The sequence below is a fragment of the Pan troglodytes genome, chromosome 15 (genome assembly GCF_028858775.2).
Source record: "Pan troglodytes isolate AG18354 chromosome 15, NHGRI_mPanTro3-v2.0_pri, whole genome shotgun sequence".
NCBI lineage: Eukaryota > Metazoa > Chordata > Mammalia > Primates > Hominidae > Pan > Pan troglodytes.
This window is the reverse complement of record NC_072413.2, coordinates 19,040,318-19,058,143: the sequence shown is the minus strand read 5'-3', so window position 1 is coordinate 19,058,143 and position 17,826 is coordinate 19,040,318. Positions and strand designations below refer to the sequence as shown.

The window sequence follows — 17,826 nt, the reverse complement described above, 5'->3', positions numbered from 1 at the left end:
ATAAAGTAGGAGACCGCGAGCGAGGAGGCCTCCCTGCCTAACCGAAAGAAATGCCAATTGGAAATTAGGATTTTAATTACGAACGCAGAATTCAGAGGAACTGATGCTGTGTAATCCGGGAGAATCCTGGGAAAGGAAGATTTAATAATCTTACTAGTTAGAAAGTGTTAGTACTTCAGAATCCTTGTTGTGCTAAAACATACCAGTGGCAGTGGTGGGATTCGAACCCACGCCCCCGAAGAGACTGGAGCCTAAATCCAGCGCCTTAGACCGCTCGGCCACACTACCACACACGTTGTGAGGGTTTGCAATTACCTTCTTCATTCTCTCAGCATTTTGCCCCAGCGTACAAGTGCAAAATTCTGAATTTTCTTCGCGGAAGCAGGGTTCCGGATAGCATTTTCATTCATCCTTAGGGATCTAAGCAAACTCAAGGAGAGGAGGAATTACTGAATTCTCACTCGCCTTGGGAAGTGGGCTAGCAGGTAATCGAAGATTATTAGCTTCAATGTCTTTGGAAGACCTTCATCTTTTCTTTAACCTGGGCAATAAAACACGGAAACTTTAAAAATCCTACTGGTGATTTGAAAGTTATTCGAGAAGACTGAAGAATAAGAACTCCTTGCTGTTGGATCGTGGTTCTGTGGGTACAAATATTGCTTAGAGTGCCATGGGGTCGAAGTTCACGTCACTTATTAGGGGCCCTTTCGTTCACAGACCTGTAAATCTGTCACCGCGTTCAAAGGAAACTCGATGGCCGCTCCCTCCTGCAGTTTGAGCAAGGAGAGGTTGGGTTGGGCAATTGCCGGGTTTCTTGTTGAGGAAGAAGGCCGCTCTGCACGCTCGGGTAGACCGACGCCTACGCCCATGGTAGTAGCACGGCTCCCCAGAGAGAGGTCACATTCCAAGGGCATCCCCAGCGCAGAAAGGGTGGTCCCGGGCTTCCCTGGAGCCCTGGTGCTGCTCATTCTTTTTCTTTTCTTTTCTTTTTTTCTTTTCTTTTCTTTTCTTTCTTTCCTTTCTCTCTCTCTCTTTCTTTCTTTCTCTCTCTCCTTCCTTCCCTCTTTCCTCTCTCTCTCTCTCTCTCTCTCTGTCTCTCTCTCTCTGTCTCTCTCCCTCCCTTTCGGCAGTATGGCTATTTTCATGATGTTGATTCTTCCTATCCATGAACATGGACTGTTTTCCGTTTGTTTGTGTCCTTTCTGATTTCCTTCAACAGTGGTTTGTAGTTCTCTTCGAAGTGGTCCTTCACTTCCCTTGTTAGCTGTATTGCTAGGTATTTTATTCCCTTTGAAGCAATTGTGAATGGGAGTTCATTCCTAATTTGGCTCTCTACTTGCCTGCTGTTTTTTGTTTGTTTGGTTGGTTTTTTGTTTTGTTTTGTTTTTTGACGGCGTCTCTGTCGCCCAGGCTGGATAGGCAACACCCAGGGCAGTGGTGCCATCTCGACTCACTGCAACCTCTGCCTCCAGGGTTCAAGCGATTCTCCTGCCTCAGCCTCCTGAATAGCTGGGAATACAGGAGTCCACCACCACGCCCGCCCGGCTAATTTTTTGTATTTTTAATAGATATGGGTTTTCACCATGTTGGCCAGGCTGGTCTCGAACTGCTGATCTCAGGTGATCCACCCGCCTCGGCCCCACAAAGTGCTGGGATTACAGGCGTGAGCCGCCCCACCTGGCAGCTTGTCAGCTTTCTTAAGCTTTTGGGCTGAGATGAGGCGGTTTTCTCGATGCAGGATCATGTCATCTGCAAACAGGAAGAGTTTGACTTCCTCTCTTCCTATTTGAATGCCCTGTATTTCTTTCTCTTGCTTTATTGCCCTGGTCAGAACTTCCAATACTCTGTTAATACGTGTGGTGAGAGAGGGCATCCGTGTTTCGTGCCGGTTTTCAAGGGGAATGCTTCCAGCTTTTGCCCATTCAGTGTGATGTTGGTTGTGGGTTTGTCACACATGGCTTTTATTATTTTGAGGTATGTTCCTTTAAAACTTAGATTATTGTGGGTTTTTAACATGAAGGGATGTTGAATTTTACAGAAAGCCTTTTCTGCATCTATTTCATGTGTTGTAACATTTCTTTCTAAAGGAGCAGAGGAAAAGCTAGAAAACAGTGTCAGAGGTGATACTTGGGGTCTCCCGCACCCAAAGTGGGAATCACTGACCTGAGAACAACCCCACTCGGCGCAAAGCCCTGGATTATGTATTATTTATATTCTTTACTGCTGTTCCCACTTGGCTGTTTTCTTGGTCTGTGGATCCAGAAATTCTCCTGGGAGCCTAATTAAAGTTGCCTAATTTTAAGTGCTCTCTCTGTCCCCCATCTCAATCACTCAAAAAAACCACAACCCTTTCTCGCCTCTCCTGGCTCTAGGCCTCTGAGGTCTCTCCCCAAGCCCTGGTGGCCCAGCGGGTCAGGTTGAGGGCGAATAGAGAGGAAAAAAGCGTTCTTCCCTGGGCCTCCGCGGGGGCGAAGGTCCTGCGAGTTCACGGTCACCGCTGCCAGGAGTTGGGGGAGGCGAGCAGAAAGCAAGTTCTTAAAAAGCAGCTTTAAAATAGGGCTCAGGGAGCACCGCATAAACGTAGAACCCAGGCAGGGAAGCGGGGGCGGCACAGGAAAGGGCAGGGACGTTCGGAGGTCGGAGGTCGGAGGCAGGCTCTCCTCCCGCGCCCCACCCCCCACTCTAGTCCGGGCTCCCCGCGGTGCCTCCCAAACTCACCCCGTGTTACATCCCCCTCTTCACGCCTCGTCACCCTCTGGCGCCAGCACCCTCCTCACCAACCTCCAGCTCACCGGCAATCTAAGCTCACTGGGTACCCACCGTTGGCCCTGATCAGGTCTCTTTCTCCCTAGAAGGAGGAGGTCAGCACCCAAGGCCAGCAGGCAGCATCTCGTAGGTTTTGAATCCAGCAGGATGGTCAAAGATATGGCCTCCTACGCATCACTTAAGACGGAGAGATTAAAATACCCGTCGCCAGCCCCTTTGGCTGAATGTATGACTACTAAGAAATTTCACATTGTGTTTTCAAGCTTTGGAGGAAGCCTTAGGAGAAAAGGAGTGTGAGCTTATTGCCTCCATCAGTACACGCAAGTCTTTGCCAGGGTCAGAAGTGGAAAGACTAATGTTCTTCTTAAGCTGGAGAGAATCCTAGGAATCCTGTGCCACCATCTCAGTGTGCAGGCCGGGGAAGCATCAGCTTGAAAGAAAAAAAGAAAGATCCTGGGGCTCTTTACGACTTGAAAGAGCTGTGCAGGGTGAATGGGAGGGGAGATAACAAATATTTAAAATATCTGTTGAGCTATTATACCTAGAATTGAGCCAACAAGAGACTTAGGGCACATGAATGGGTCTCATATTGAAACTTTTGATGAGCTCTCCAGATGAGATTTTACAGTCACATTTATGTCTCTGTGTTTCAGTGCTAGTCTGATAAACATACCTGCTATGGTTTGAATATGGTTAATTTGTCCCCACTAGAACTCATGTCGAAATTTGATTTCCAATGTGTCACTGTTGGGAGATGGGGCCTAGTGGGAGGTGTTTGGATCACAGTAGTAAATTCCTTATGAATGTCTTGGTGCCCTTCTCTCTGTAGTGTGTGAGTTCTGGCTCTGGTGAGATTGGATTACTTCCTTTGGGAATGGATTAGTTCCCTGGGAGAGTGGGTTGTTATACAGCCAAGAGGCCCTCACTTTTTTTTTTTTCTTTTTTTCTCTTTGTATGTGTCTGCTTCCCCTTTGACCTTCTCTGCCTTGTTTTGACCTAGTGTAGTGGCCCTCCCCAGAAGCCTGGCTGATGCTGGTAACATGCTTCTCCTACTTCCCAGGCTGCAGAACTGTGAGCTAAATAAACCTCTTTCTTTCTAAATTACTCAGCCTCATGTATTCTATTACAGCAACACAAAACGAACGAAGACAATACTCATTTGGCCAGGTGTGGTGGCTCACACCTGTAATCTCGGCATTTTGGGAGACTGAAGCAGGCACATTGCTTGAGGTCAGGAATTCGAGACCAGCCTGGACAACATGTCAAAACCCCGTCTCTACTAAAAATACAAAAATTAGCCGGGCATGGTGGCATGTGCCTGTAATCCCAGCTACTCAGGAGGCTGAGGCAGGAGAATCGCTTGAACCCAGGAGATGGAGGTTGCAGTGAGCCGAGATCGCACCACTGCACTCCAGCCTGGGCAACAGAGATTCCATTTAAAAAAAAAACAAAAACAAATAAACAAAAAAAATCATAATACTCATTTAAATAACCCATAGTTTCTCTATGTGTTGACTTTTTTTTTTTTTTTAAATATGAAGATTCTCAAGTGATGGAAGTGGCCTGAGCTCATTTTGATCTGTTTTAGTGCCAGATGAGGCAATAAAAGGAAGCAGTCAACAGGAAAGAACCTAGTCATCACAGCAGAGCCCTCTTTGATCCTGGAATGCTGCAGGTTCAAATTCCTCAAACTGACAGGCGTCAGAGCACTTTCTTATCAAGAAAGTACCACACTCTCCTGTTCCTGGCTGAAGTTCCTTTGCTAACAAGTGGGCATGGCTTCTCCTATTCAATTTCCTATTCAGTGTTGCTGGAGTACCTATTTCCCACCTTGTGCTCACAGGATCCTTCAGTAGGGAGGGAGGAAACTTGGCCTGTTCCTTTCAAGAAGTGGATCACATGTTGGATTGCACAGCTCAAACAGTAAGTGCCCTGAGACCCATAAGCCAGGTGTCTTGGCTTTCCTAGTAGAATGCCAAATTTGCTGCATACTTGATTGCCCAATATCTAAAGCAAATAGATAACCACCCTTTTGGAAAGATGCCTGATACAAATACATGCAATGTGTTCGTCTGGCTGGCACATGTCTATTCCTTCAGTCTTCGGCACAGAATGCTGATATTCTAGGCTCTAGCATTCTGTAATATTGTCGGAGAGTTTAACCTTGAATTTCTTGCTATCCATACCTTGTTAATAGTTCAGATGATGAAAATTTATAGATAAGCAAGAGATTTACTTTAAGGCCTTAATATGCAAAGTGTGATTGGGGACCAGCAGCATCAGCATCTTCTGGTAGCAGATTAGAAATGCAGAATCTCAGGCCTACTGAATCAGAATCTTAACAAACTCCCCAAAAGTTAGAGTATGCATTAAATTTTGAGAAATACTCTATGTACCAACTTCTGTATCAGATGTTCTATGTTCATTTAGAGCATCTGAAAATTCCCACCAGAATCTTTCTGGATTAGTCTGCAGCAGAAGACACGCACTACATTGCAATGTAAAGCTCTGTTCCTAGCTCCAATAGAGAGCCATGCCCCAGTCTGGGCATGGTGGCTCATGCCTGTAATCCCAGCACTTTGGGAGGCCTAGGCGGGTGGATCACGAGGTCAGGAGTTCGAGACCAGCCTAACCAACATGGTGAAACCCCGTCTCTACTAAACATACAAAAATTAGCCGGGCGTCGTGGTGTGCGCCTGTAATCTCAGCTACTTGGGAGGCTGAGGCAGGAGCATTGCTTGAACCTGGGAGGCGGAGGTTGTGGTGAGCTGAGATCGTGGCATTGCACGCCAGCTTGGACAATAGGAGTGAAACTCTGTCTCAAAAAAAAAAAAAAAAAAGCCATCCCCCTATTGGCCTGAGGACCCCTCTATGTGCTGTAAAATCTTGCTCAAAATTAAATACTATATTTAAACTAAATAATATTTTTGATGACTCCATCAGATAGTCAATGCTTTCAGCATTTATTGAACCCGACTTACTTAGCTCTGATATGGTTTCATATGGTTATCACATTGACCATCACAGTAAAGCAAAGTACTGTGATTGTACTTAGAAGTTTTCTAGGCCAGGTGCAGTGGCTCACGCCTGTAATCCCAGCGCTTTGGGAGGCTGAGGAGGGCGAATCATGAGGTCAGGAGTTCAAGACCAGCCTGACCAACATGGTGAAACCTGTCTCTACTAAAAATACAAAAAAATTTAGCCGGGTGTGGTGGCACACACCTGTAATCCCAGCTACTCAGGAGGCTGAGGCAGGAGAATCGCTTGAACCCGCGAGGCAGAGGTTGCAGTGAGCTGAGATCGCACCACCGCACTCCAGCCTGGGCGACAGAGCAAGACTGTCTCAAAAAAAAAAAAAAGTTTTCAAAAGTAAATGCTCAAAGTAAAAAGAGGGAAGGGAAATTTCCTTATACTCAGCAGGGAGATTTAAGCCCCTTATTTCTAGTTTGTATTTGTCTTTACACTTTTCACTGAACTTCATTGGAGAGATGGGACCAGAGGAATTTCAGGGAGTAATCCAGTGAAATCAATCACCTCTGCAAGCTTCAGGTGAAAAGAAATGCAATCTTTGAACTATGGTATGATCAACAGGAATGGAAAGGGGAAGGATATGAGGCATTTTTTATTCTTTGCTTCTGTCCATCCTTCTGGTATCATTGTCCTCCTTCACCTACTCAGTCCCCATAAATATTGTAATAGTCTTGGTGCTTTGGGTTTAAAAAGATCGTGTCTGATGTACAATTTAATTTCTTCTTTGATTTCCCTCTACTGCTTTTCCTAGTCCCTGACTTTAATTCCATAGTGTACCAAGTGCTCAAAACACAGTCAGCTTCTCAGTGAACACACAGGAGTGTTTATAATGGGTTTAAACATTTGAGGCAAGCCAGTGGGGTGCATGTGCCAGGAAGCCTTTTGGGACTTGGAAATAGAATCTTGCCCACTTCACATCCACCAAATAAATCTGTGCTTATCATTTGATCAGGTTTGGGGAGGAGCAGAAGACAAACAAGATTATTATCCTTGCTCATTGGGAACTTGAATTTGAATAAAAGAAAATATCTTCTCCACCTTTTACAATATATACAATACAAACCTAGAAGAATGAACAAACACACAGAGACACACACTACAGTTAGATGGCAATACAAGTGGTAACTGATAATCACCAGAGTGAGTGTAGCCTCAGTTTCCAGAAGGTAAGATGTCTGTGGAAATCTGAAGAAAACTTTGAGAAAGTACAAATCGAGGCAAGTACGTGTGTGTGTGTGTGTGTGTGTGTGTGTGGCTAAAGCTTTGCAAACTCGCGTTCCTTGATGTCTGAGATAAACAATCTATGTATCTTGGAAACCAGTATGCCTGTCATAGGTGTTCGTGGATGTTGTTACAGTGAATAATTGGTTGAGTCCTGGTAATTGTGCCTACTTTTCTGGGATATAAATTCCTGACCTTTAAAAATATTCTATAGCCAATGAAGCTGAAAATTACAAAGTCTTCCCCAAAGGATGACATAATAGTTTCCTTTTCTGAACAGAAGCTCCTTGAAATAGTGCACTGTCATGTAAATAAGTATCACTCATTAGACTTCATTCTTCCTGCTTGGTTTACTAGAAATTCAGTCCTACCTAGACCCTAGACAATCTATCCTGGAAAAGTAGTAGTAGTGTCCTTGACAAAAATATTTAAGCTGAATCTAATCATGAGGAAATAAGTAAATATTGAACTGAATCTTATATGAGGAAATAATCACATTCAGAATGTGAGACTTTCTATAAGACAACTGCCATGAGAAAAGAAAGTCTAAGAGGAAGGGAATTTTCTAGATTAAAAGAGACCAAAGAGATGTTACAACTAAATGCAGTGAGATATATTGTTAGAATTTACATTATTTTAATAGGGAGTGGGTAAGTGGGGAAATCTGAATATGGACTGTATGTCTACTAGCATATAAGGAATTATAAATTTTCTTGGGTGTGTTATGGTACTAATATTCTGCTCTTGGATAGTACATGTAAACAGGGGGAAGGGTAGGTAAGAAGGATGCAAATGTTCCTAATAATGGGTGTTCTAGTTAAAGGGTATACAGGTTTTACCGTACCGTTTTTTAAACTTTTCCCTAGGGTATTACTATACAAACAGACAGTGGCCAGAACATATATAAAAATAGACCTCTGACCAGCACTAACCTACAACAGCCAGTGCAGGAAGTCAACCCACAGTGACCAGCACAGGAAGCCAGCCCATTATCTCTCTCTCTCTTTTATTTATTTATTTTTTTGAGACGGATTTTCACTCTTGTTGCCCAGGCTGGAGTGCAATGGCGCTATCTTGGCTCACCGCCTATCACTGGCTATCTCTGCCTCCCGGGTTCAAGCAATCCTCTTGCCTCAGCCTCCTGAGTAGCTGGGATTACAGGTATGCACCACCACGCCAGGCTAATTTTGTATTTTTAGTAGAGATGGGGTTTCACCATTTTGGTCATGCTGGTCTCGAACTCCTGACCCTCAGGTGATCCGCCTGCCTCAGCCTCCCAGAGTGCTGGGATTACAGGCGTGAACCACAGCGCCCGGCCAGTCCATTGCCTTTAAGCCAGACTTTTAGGAAGTCAGACCACTATCTCTTAGCAACCAGCCCAGGAAGCCAGACAATAACCTCTGTAAAAACCAGACCCAGTGGCTAGGAATTTATGAATAATTAACACCTTTCCTATTATTTGTTTCTGTTTCCAAGTTAGCATCAACCAGAGAAAGCCAAATATGCATCCCTAACCAATCACATAGGATGCCCCGCTTCTAGTTAGCCTGCCCACCGTGTCCCCATGCCACAGTCTCCAGTCAGGGCACACTTGAAGGCTTCCCTTTGTCCCCTATAAAGTTTTCCCACTCCTCTGCTTGCCTTTGAGTCTCTGCCAAATCACAAGTGACGTTCTTTTGGGTCCCCACTTCCAAGATGGCAAAGAAAAGAAATAACAATGGTCATGCCAAAAAGGGCCACGGCCACGTGCAGCCTATTTGCTACATGAATTATGCCCTATGCCTACCCAAAGGCAAGACTATTAAGAAGTTCATCATTCAAAACGTAGTAGAGACTGCACCTGTCAGGGACATTTCTGAAGCTAGTATCTTTGACGCCTATGGGCTTCCCAAGTTGTTCGTGAAATTCTGTTACGGTGGGAGTTGTGTCATTCACAGCAAGGTAGACAGGAATTAATCTTGTGAAGCTTGCAAGGACCGAACAGCCCCACCCTGATTCAGACCTATGGGTGCTGCCACATGAACCCTACCAATGCCCATATAAGAAGGTGAGTCCTTAAGGATTGAAGAAAAACTCTCTCTAGAGAAAAATAATATGGAAATTATATTTTTAAAAAATCACAAGTGAAGGCTGCTAACTCCTTTGCTATAGAAAGCTCTGAATATCTTTTGCTTGTTCTCATTAACTGGTGTTCATTTATTTCCACATTAGGATTAAAGTTTTTCCAAATGAAAAGTTGAGGGGAAATGGAAGAAATACAGACAAACAAGAAAAAAAGCAATTAAAAATATTGCTAAGATTACAACTAGGGGTCAAGTTGCTCAGCAGAGGAAGTGCTCAGGATGGGCCAGAACACACTGGAGCACAACCAGGTTTGCTGATGCTAAGTCTAATAAACTAGTAGAAGTGGCTTTTGGAGTTTCGTAGCATCAGACACGCCAACTCGAGTGAATTGTGGAGTAAGGGCCTGGAAGAATGAGAATGTAACATAAGGTCCTGGGACAACCTTTGATGGTGGGAAGTGGGCTGAATGTGGATAGGGTCAATTGGTCAAAGGTTTATTTGTACTGATAGAGGAGTGAGAAGCCTCTCCGCAAAGCCAGCCTCTGTCTAGCAGAAACCAGAAACATCAGATCCATGGTTGTTGCCCTGGCTTCTCTCCTTGGAATACTTCTTTGAATATTTTAAATTATTATTATTATTATTATTTTTAGACTGAGTGTGGCTCTGTCGCCCAGGCTGGAGTGCAGTGGCGCCATCTCGGCTCACTGCAACCTCCGCCTCCCGGGTTCAAGCAATTCTCCCGCCTCAACCTCCCGAGTAGCTGGGACTACAGACCCGTGCCACCATGCGCTAATTTTTTGTATTTTTAGTACAGATGGGTTTTCACCGTGTTAGCCAGGATGGTCTCAATCTCCTGACCTCGTGATCCGCCCGCCTCAGCCTCCCAAATTTAAATTATTCTTAAATGAATAACAGTCTGTGGTTAGAAGAGAAGAAATCAATTCATGTAGGGAATAGAAGTGAGCTTGCCAAATTGTGACAGGGTGAGAATGAGGGGTCTAAGAGAAGGTGAGGAGCCATCATGAATACCATCAGAGAAAGACAAGCAAAGAGAGGAGGAGAAACAGCAAAGAGGAAGAAGGCCGTTTGAGAGACAGTTTGCACTGCTTAGTAATTTTGCCTATGGCCAGTCTCTCTGAAAATAATAATAATGAAGATAATACTAACAATGATGATAATAATAAACACCTATTTCGAAAACAGGGACGTTGAGACCTGGCAAAGTTAAATAACCGATTTAGGTTTTTTCTAACCACTGCACTACATACTCTATGTCTATACATGCCAACAGTCACACATCAACTATGACCAAAAGTTTATTTTAATCTGACTTTTCTGCTCTAGAAAAAAGGTAGGCCTACTTGTGTTCCCCTGACGTTAAAAAAAAAAAAAAAAAAAAAAGGTAGGCAACCTGCCATTTCCTTAAGCTATGAGGTGTGTCTTTAGGCCCAAAGAGAACATGTTAGAGGTTTTCTCCAGTGAAGTGTCTTGTGTAGGCAAATAGAGTATAGAGACTCAATTTTTAATTCAATCAGTTAAAACAAAGCCTTGTAGTTCTCTTGGGAGCAGAAGACTGAGGGTTAAACACCCAGGAGCAGTAGAAGGAACAGCCCTTGTCAGGCTACAAAAGATATGTATTCATCTCACCTTAGGACAACATTGTGAGGCCTCTTCCTGACTCATCCCTAATCCAAGAAAATCTGCCACAAATGCCTTACTTTGCCTATCTAAATAGAGCACTTTTCTTCCTTGAAAATGTGTAAGGTCAACAGCATCATGTTTTACGTTTAAATAATGAAAAATAAAGGAGACAATGAATCATAATAACCTTACAGATTTCTTACAAATTTTGTGATCTTGGACATGAAAGCACTAAAAAATAGTGAGTATAAGAGCAGAGCTGTGGTCAGAGGGTCTAAATCTTACTAAGCAGAGTCGCGTCACTTCTTGGGGTTTCATGAATCAGTGCTTATTTTCCAATGTTCTCACCTACGGCTTATTTGCCGTAAGAAATGGGTACGAGATCTTTCTTAGTTAAATAATTGTTTAGTTTCTGTTCACCAGCTTATATAAACAAGGTTTCTAAAAATTAAAAACAATCTTTTCTAAAAAGTCGTATTATTTTCATACCAACGATGTGTAAATCTGTGTATGTCTTCAGGGAAGGATTAAACTCTTCTTCCTCAACACCCCTTTTCCCTGTTTGCTTCTACCTCTGGACCTTGGAAGAGTGAGGGATTAACTCCAGAAAGAGTTAACTTTCTTTCCTCTGACCACAGAAAACTCCTCTAAGTTTAGAGGTTTAGGGATCTGGATTGAGAAAGGAAAAAGCCGTGGAAAATCTCTTCTCACCTCCGTCCCTGGATTTTACCACCATATTAAGCGGAAGGCGAGCACTACAATTTCCTTGTCCATCAGACGCCCTCCATAGACGCCTCATATTTCGGGAGGTGTGTGTGGGGGGGGTCGCCCTTGTACCCAAAGATCTGAAATTCTTACATCAACACCGTTTCCATGCACCACAGAGGCACAGTAGGCAAAGTCTCAAGAGAGTATCACGGTGAGGAACGGGAAGACAGCCTGGTAGTTGCTCTGCTCAAAGCAGAACCTTTTCGAGGGATTTACAGAGCACGAAAATGTTTTCATTTTGTAGGAGAATATCCTGGAATTTTACTCAAGCTAACATCCTATTCAGTAGCCGGAATGCTAGAAGCATAATACCAATCTATAAGATGAAAGGAAGAAAAACCAAAAACAGGCAAGGGCTCCATAGCTCAGGGGTTAGAGCACTGGTCTTGTAAACCAGGGGTCGCGAGTTCAATTCTCGCTGGGGCCTGTGCGTTTTTTTCCTCCTACCCACAGGGATTTCCACATCAGAAGGTAAGCGGGGTCGGACAACGCGGCAGCAACGTGGCTGTCGCTTGGCACATCTGCATGTCTTCGGCGCCTCTTCGGCTGTCATTTAGGCTAGGGGGGTTCACGCCTGCTGCAGAAGCTGCCAGTCTCAATGACTCTTGGGGCGTGTGGTTTACCTCTGCTATGCAAATAAGTACGCATTCTTGCCGATAGAAGGCACCCAAGAACCTAGTTTATCAGAAAATGCTTAATGATTTGAATGAGCCTTAGGGCAAAACTTAAGAGTGTTTGTAAAGCGGCTCGTTGGTCTAGGGGTATGATTCTCGCTTAGGGTGCGAGAGGTCCCGGGTTCAAATCCCGGACGAGCCCTCGCTCTTTTCAACTCAACAACGTGTGTCTTGTTTGAAAACTTCACGACTGCACTTTGCTGTCCCTGTATACCATTCTTTGAAAAATTGCAGCTATTAACTCCCCAGGGATGTGAAGAAGCAAAGCACAGAAAACCCCAGGTTATCCTTTTTATTCTCTCTGACAAACTGTAACACATCTTCCTCTCCCTGCCTATCTCTAGCAATCCTGTCAAGTCAAATAAAACAGTCTATGCAAAGTTGCTCGGAAATTTTAGCCCTTGGTAAACACAAGGAGCTGCTTTCTTTCCTGGGAATGAATTGGGAGCTGACACATACTAACATTGTCACCATGTGTAACTGTATGATGTGTTATCTTTTAAAAAGGGGTTTACATGTTATTACATAATATTGCCTTTTCTTCTCCTTTTCCTTTCTTTCCTTTTCCCCCACCCTTTCTGGTGTTTGTTTGTTTGTTTTGTACTGTGAGGTAGGCAATGAATTCTGTTAACTCCAGTGGAGCAATAGAGTGATGAGGGAAAGTGTATCTCCAAAGGCAAATTTTGAAATGTTAACTTTAAAAATAATGTTTTGTGGATCCTTAGCAACTTTCTTTAGTGTGTGAATAACTATTACAGAATAAAACGATTCCATTAGAAGTGAACTATATCCCTTCCTGGCAACAGATGGACTAACTTACCCACATCGACACTCATCATCTCTGTCTTCTGTCTTGTTTCAAGGCCCATCTTTCACTTCTCATATTTGAGGGCAGCTCCTTCAGTTTCACATCAGATGAATTTCGCATTTCCTCTCCTTCGGGTAAGGACTTGGTTTCTGAAATCAACATTACCTCCGCACCTCCACCCCCAAGCCCCTAACAACACGCACAGCAGCTGTTTCCCCCAGTGTGCCAATCATTTTCATTAGCATACAAACACTAAACAGCTGCAGTATCACCAATCCTTTAAAAAAATTCCTTCTTAACCACTCTTCCCAATTCTCTTTATTCTGCATAGATAGAAAAAACTTCTTAAAAGTTATGCACTGTGTATCTCAACTTCCTCCCCTCATGCTCTGTCCTCAACCAATTATGATCAGGCCTTTTTTCTCCACCACGCTACTTGAAATGGCTTTTGTCAAGGTTGCCAATGACTTTGATGCTTCCAGATCTAAAGGTCACTTTTCAGTCTTCGTCCTACTTCATTTCTCATCTCAGGAGGCTACTTTTCAGTCTCTTTTAATGGCTCCTCCTTTCCTGACCTCTCAATATTTGAGTGTTATCTTGCTCTCCCCTTGCCAATTTTTTTGTTTATCTCTCTATACTTATCAAGTCAGGAGGCTTAACATAGCATCGTATACTGATGATTCCTATTCATAAGCCTTGATCTAGATTTGTAGATATAGTCACCTGCTTGCCCCAGCATGTGAACAAGTTATAGGCATCTCAGAATTAACTTGTCTCAAATGATACCCTTGATTTCCTGCCACTCCTCTTCCAATTGCTCTCCAACCACCACCCATATCTCAGGAAACAGATCCACCATGTATGCAGTTTCTCCAACATCACATCCAATCCACTGTTCTATCTTCGTCTATTTCCCAACACACTCATTATCACCCTGGTCTAAACTCTCCTTCATCTCTTACAAATCCCAATGATAGCCTTCTAACTCATCTTCCTACTTTTTCTCTACTCTCTATTCTAGAGAACAGCCAGAGTTATCCTATTACAATGTAAGCCAAACAATGCTCTCCTCCACTTAAAAGCACCCAATAACTTCTCACATTTAGAACAGAATCTGTGATCGAGCCCTTGTGTGTTCTGATGGTGTCTGTCCCTCTGATCGCAACTGCTTACCCCCTCTTCCTCCTTCTCACTCACTGTCTTCTAGCTATACTGGCCCTCCCACTGTTCCTCAAATCCATGTGCCTTGTTTCTTGTTCCGGACTTTTCATGTACTGTTTCCTTTGTCTAGAACATCTCACTTCCTCAAATATTTGTATCCCTCTCTCTCTCTCACTCCTTCTGTGCTCAAATGTTACCTCTTTAGAGACAACTTCCTTGACCACTCTTTCCAAAATAGCCTCCAATTGCCATTATACCCTACACTAATTTATGGCTGTTCACAGCATTTATCACTACTTAATATTATTATATGCAGTTCTTTCCTTCTTTTTTTCTGTTTCCCCTACTAGGATATAAGCTCTAGGAAGGCAGATGTTTTGTCGTGCTCGATTTTGTACCCTCAGCACTTAGCAATGTGTACTATTTGTAGTTGGCAATTAATAATGAATAGATGAATGGATGGACGAATATTACCACACTTCTGGGCACACCTGCTGGTCTCCAGAGGCCACAATTAAAGGGCAATTTATTTCCAGTTTCTGTAGAGTCAGATTGGAATCTTCCCAGGGATAATAGCCATGGCTATGGAATTATGTTGCAAATGGATACCTAAATTGATCTTTCTTGTCTCTGCAGAATATACGCTAAGCACCTTACACGTATTCACTAATTTTCATAATACAGGTATATATTATCTCCAATGTACAAATGAGGAAATAGAGTCACACAAAAGGTAAGCAGCTTGCCCAAGTCACACAATTAGTAATGTGAGAATTGCCACCCCTTGCATTCTAACAGCCCAGCCCACGGTCCCTTCACCATCCTTCCCACATCACTGCACTACCTTCCTTATGCCGCGTTTGTTTTCTACTCGATGATGTTTTACAATGTTTCAAGACCGTTTTTTTTTTAATTGTAGGATTTATTTTTCCAGTGTAGACCGTGAGTTTCTCTTGTGGGCAGGCATTGTTTTATTCCTCTTTTTGTACTCCTCAACAACTAGAACAGTGCAAATTACGCTCGTCTACTTAAAGGCAAAGAGCTCAAAGTACGCTCGTCCACTTAAAGGCAAAGCAAAGGCTACACATGAATTATATTAATGTCCTGGCGCTTTCCCTCCTTTGGGAAACCATGGATTCAAAAGCATCTTTATGATCTTGAGAGGATTTTACTATCTTTATGAAGTACTTCACATTATGAAAGACTCAGAAATACGAGACGTTCCAAAATAGCGGACAGCTACATTCTTTACCAACTGGAGATACGAAATTGGGTGCTAGAGAAAGGTGAAGAGACTGTGTTAACGTGGTAGCACCAGTACACTAATCGGAATACACGGATGGTTTCCCCAGGAAAAGGTAAACAGCTGGCAGCGGTGGGATTCGAACCCACGCCCCCGAAGAGACTGGAGCCTTAATCCAGCGCCTTAGACCGCTCGGCCACGCTACCTACTGGCTAACAGTTGGGAACATATTCTGTACCCTTTCCTTTTTTACCCTCCCCACCTGCCAACTCCATGATCCTGTATTTGTAGTTTTACCGGATTTTTTCTTTCTTTTCTTTCTGGTTTGTTTAGCTCTCCTTCATCTTTTAAGCCGCACTATTTGAAATTGGTGGAAAGAGTTATAATACATGTTGTGAAAGGCGTCGCGAGAGAGGGAGGGCAACCTTGTCAGGTCTAACGGTTTGGAGAGCCAGCCCCGTGCCAGGCAAGGCGGGTCACCGGGCAGCGTCGGGGCCCTCTTCTGCCTCGGGGTCTCTTCACGGAGGGCGCCCTGCGGCGACAGCTTTCGCCGGCCGCGGGCACAGCGGTCGGTACCTGTTAAGGACGAGATGCCTTCCGACCACCGGATAACTCGGGACGGTCCCTGATTTGCCTGCTCCCTGTCCTACAGCATCTTCGGCTCACTCGGAAGTGAAAACATGCAATTTCATGTTATAACATGCAATTTCATGTCATAAATTATTCCCACTGACGCCTGAACATTTTTCCTAAAAGGGATCTGCAGTCACAAGGCGCCGCCTTCCGGAATTTAGGTGAGAAAACCTGCAGTGGTTTACTTTATCCACTAGGTGTCACCCATGCCCATAGTTATAAAAGAAGACAGTGACCAACTGTAGACGTGGCTGAAAGTTTTATTAAAGTTTAGTAACCCAACCAAAATTTATAGGTGGCTCGTTGGTCTAGGGGTATGATTCTCGCTTAGGGTGCGAGAGGTCCCGGGTTCAAATCCCGGACGAGCCCTGTTCTCTTTTTCTTTCCCTCCCAGTTAGTTGGCCCCCATAAAGTCACAGATTTTTCTGTCAGTGGACATCCCAATAAAACCACAGGTTTATTCACGTTAAACACCATCGCACAAAGTAAGCACCGTCTGAAGTTAGTATGTGAGTACCATGTAATGCTCCATTATTTCAAATATATGTATTTCATCTTTAGGCAAAAATGCTCTTTGTCATGGTATTACATTATGAGGATAAATACCAGGTGCTACCACGTATCATGTACATTTCTTTTACATAATCATTATTTTAAATCAACCAGCTTTTTACTTTTGCAGTTCTTTGTTATTATGCAGGAATTGTTCATTCAGGACAGTCATATTTTAATAGTTTCACATAACCCTCACTTTGTAAGTGCAGGGGCCAGCAGATGTGGCGAAGTTCTTGTCACAAATAAAGCCTAGACTCCGTCATTCAAGCCTCAGCTCACTGAACCCTTCTGTGTGTGCATGGGGGTGGGGAACTCGTTGGTGTAGCCCCTTGGGAATGAACTCCTTAACAGGGATTTGCAATCGTATCTGCATATTAGAGTCACCTGTGAAGCTTTTTGACCATCCACTGCTGGGTCCAACTCCAGAACAATTACACTGCAATCTCTGAGGATGGGACCCTAGGAATGATTTTCTTTCTTTCTTTCTTTCTTTCTTTCTTTCTTTCTTTCTTTCTTTCTTTCTTTCTTTCTTTCTTTCTTTCCCTTTTCTTTTCTTCTCTTCTCTTTCTTTCTCTTTCTTTCTCTTTCTTTCTCTCTCTCTCTCTTTCTCTCTTTCTCTTTCTTTGATGGAGTTTCACTCTTGTTGCCCAGGCTGGAGTGCAGTGGTGCAATCTGGGCTCATTGCAACCTCCACCTCCTGGGTTCAAGAGGTTCTCCTGCCTCAGCCTCCCAAGTAGTAGGGATTATAGGCCTGCACCACCACACCTGGCTAATATTTTGTATTTTTAGTAAAGACAGGGTTTCACCACTCTGGCCAGGCTGGTCTCGAACTCCTGACCTCAGGTGATCCACCTGCCTTGGTCTCCCAAAGTGCTGGGATTACAGTTGAGAGTCACCATGCCCAGCCTAGGAGTGGTTATTTTTCAGAAAAAAAGCTCCCAAGATGTCACTGGAATTGCCCTGGGAGCTAATATGCTACTAAGTTCCTCTACAAGACACAGCTGGAGACCATGCAGGGCGGGGTAACTCTGTAAGAACCCTGTGTCCTACTCTGCATTCCTCAGAATCACCCCCTTCTAGCTGGTACTTGATCTTCCCTAGTTTTTTCTTTTGGGTACAACCGTGTGCCACATTATTTTGCCTCTGCAATCCTCCTTACTTTCCCAAGCCACAGAAATGGACTGTGCTATGGGATGGTTGCCTACTGAGGTTTGTGCAAACATAATGTGTTTCCCTCAAAGAGGGAAAAGACAGCCTAGTGG

General features: G+C 43.8%; 5 non-coding genes across 5 annotated transcripts; 3 read left to right on the top strand and 2 right to left on the bottom strand.

Annotated features, from left to right (window-relative positions):
* Positions 1 to 206: 206 nt before the first annotated feature.
* TRNAL-UAG (transfer RNA leucine (anticodon UAG)) lies at positions 207 to 288 on the bottom strand. The gene has a single exon. It is a non-coding gene; the product is annotated as a tRNA-Leu (tRNA).
* An 11,556-nt stretch (positions 289 to 11,844) lies between these two features.
* On the top strand, positions 11,845 to 11,917 carry TRNAT-UGU (transfer RNA threonine (anticodon UGU)). Its single transcript has one exon. It is a non-coding gene; the product is annotated as a tRNA-Thr (tRNA).
* Positions 11,918 to 12,234: 317 nt separating this feature from the next.
* TRNAP-AGG (transfer RNA proline (anticodon AGG)) lies at positions 12,235 to 12,306 on the top strand. The gene has a single exon. It is a non-coding gene; the product is annotated as a tRNA-Pro (tRNA).
* Positions 12,307 to 15,500: 3,194 nt separating this feature from the next.
* On the bottom strand, positions 15,501 to 15,582 carry TRNAL-AAG (transfer RNA leucine (anticodon AAG)). The gene has a single exon. It is a non-coding gene; the product is annotated as a tRNA-Leu (tRNA).
* Positions 15,583 to 16,306: 724 nt separating this feature from the next.
* Positions 16,307 to 16,378, top strand: TRNAP-AGG (transfer RNA proline (anticodon AGG)). Its single transcript has one exon. It is a non-coding gene; the product is annotated as a tRNA-Pro (tRNA).
* Positions 16,379 to 17,826: the final 1,448 nt, after the last annotated feature.